The 2,221-nt window shown below is 41.4% G+C and overlaps 1 non-coding gene across 1 annotated transcript; it reads left to right on the top strand.

Moving 5' to 3' along the window:
• Positions 1-700: 700 nt before the first annotated feature.
• TRNAC-GCA (transfer RNA cysteine (anticodon GCA)) lies at positions 701-772 on the top strand. Its single transcript has one exon. It is a non-coding gene; the product is annotated as a tRNA-Cys (tRNA).
• Positions 773-2,221: the final 1,449 nt, after the last annotated feature.

Raw genomic sequence — 2,221 nt, 5'->3', positions numbered from 1 at the left:
ATGAGTCAACTCTTCGCATGAGGTGGCCAAAGTACTGGAGTTTCAGCTTTAGCATCAGTCCTTCCAAAGAAATCCCAGGGCTGATCTCCTTTAGAATGGACTGGTTGGTCTCCTTGCAGTCCAAGGGACTCTCAAGAGTCTTCTCCAACACCACAGATCAAAAGCATCAATTCTTCGGCACTCAGCTTTCTTCACAGTCCAACTCTCACATCCATACATGACCACAGGAAAAACCATAGCCTTGACTAGACGGACCTTTGTTGGCAAAGTAATGTCTCTGCTTTTCAATATACTATCCAGGTTGGTCATAACTTTCCTTCCAAGGACTAAGCGTCTTTTAATTTCATGGCTGCAGTCACCATATGCAGTGATTTTGGAGCCCCCCAAAATAGTCTGACACTGTTTCCACTGTTTCCCCATTTATTTGCCATGAAGTGATTGGACCAGACGCCATGATCTTTGTTTTCTGAATGTTGAGCTTTAAGCCAGCTTTCTCACTCTCCTGCAGTGCTGCAGTCTATGGGGTCGCAAAGAGTCGGACACAACTGAGCGACTGAACAACAACAATCTCATGTTGTTGACCTCATCTCATGTAAGATGAGGTTGTATGACCTCATCTTAACTTGATTGCATCTACAATCAAGGGCTCAATTTCCAAACAAATATTATATTAATGATATATATGGCATCTAGAGAGACTTCCCTGGTGGCTCAGATGGTAAAGTGTCTGCCTGCAATGCAGAAGACCCGGGTTCAATCCCTGGGTAGGGAAGATCTCCTGGAGAAGGAAGTGGCAACCCAGTCGAGTATTCTTGCCTGGAAAATCCCATGGATGTGGAACCTGGTAGGCTACCGTCTATGGGGTTGCAAAGAGTTGGACATGACTGAGCAACTTCATTTCACTTCATGGCATCTAGAAAAATGTAACAGATGATCTTATTTGCAAAACAGAAATAGAGACGTAGGTGTACAGAACAAATTACAGACACCAAGCAGGGAAAAGCTGGAGGTGGAAGAAGTAGGAGGTTAGGATTGACATATATATACTATTGATACTAAGTATAAAACAGGTAACTAATGAGAACCTGTTGTATAGCTCAGGGAACTTAAGAGTTCTGTGGTGTCCTACACTGGAAGGAAATGCAAAAAAGGAAATGCAAAAACATTGTATATCAACTACACTTGAGTTAAAAAAAATGAATGCTATGACTTTTGAATGCAAAGTAGTGCCTTATATATCTTGCAGTAAATATAGTTTCCTCCTGTCTCCCCTACTCACTACAAAAGTTTCATTAAATTACCTCAACTTTATTCATCAGCACCTCTGAGCTTGCAGATGCCTGAGAAATTTTGAAAGGAAAACAAAATCTGTCTTCTTCTCCAGCTATTTCCATCACCTTTTAAGAAGAAGAGTTCTCTGCCATAAAATTGCCCTAGTCACACGCTCACAACCAACTGCTGTCTATTTAGAGGGAAAGCAGGCAGGTAAATGGACTACATTGTCTGACTCTTTACTTTTATCATTGCAGGATGGCAAAGAAGCTTAAAAATTCAAGTTAGAAGCAGCTTCAATTTGTGTGCAACTAGGAGATATACAGCTGAACTGTGCCCTGCCGAGCACTTTTAATTTTATTTATTTGAAAAAGAAAGAAAGATCCAGCTGTGATGGTGGCAGCAATACTATTGGCAAGAAAATGAGTGTCACTCTTCCCAGGCAGGATAGAGACACTGGCCATCTGAGAAACGCGGAAGCCCTGTTCCTTATCTCTGTCTTGTGGAACTAGATTACAATAATGTGAAGAAGAGGGAAGCAGCAGCGGGTGGGAGGTGGTGGGGGGCGGTGGGGGAAGTAACTCTCCCAGACACCTTTATTCTGCCTGGAATTATACCTTCAGGAAGATTCCTGGTCAGTATTTTCTTCCGAGGGGATTCACATTATTGAACTGCTTATTTGTGCCTCTTAATAAGGAGTAGAACTAATTTCCTGAATAGAAAGCACTCTTAACTCCAGTACATTAAACACCTTCTTTTTAATTAGCTACTTACAGTGTAATTATAGAAGCACTTGACTGAAGGCTGGCTAAGGTGTGTGAGGTGGTGGTGGCAGTCTTAATAGACAGGCTCACTTAGAATGGATTTAAACCCCTAAATCCTTAATTATTTTCTAAGCTCTTACTGAAATAGAAGAAATTTGGTAATTCCTTCTATTTGGTAATGTATT

This window comes from Bubalus kerabau, chromosome 20 (assembly GCF_029407905.1).
Source record: "Bubalus kerabau isolate K-KA32 ecotype Philippines breed swamp buffalo chromosome 20, PCC_UOA_SB_1v2, whole genome shotgun sequence".
NCBI lineage: Eukaryota > Metazoa > Chordata > Mammalia > Artiodactyla > Bovidae > Bubalus > Bubalus kerabau.
This window is presented reverse-complemented; position numbering and strand designations above follow the sequence as displayed.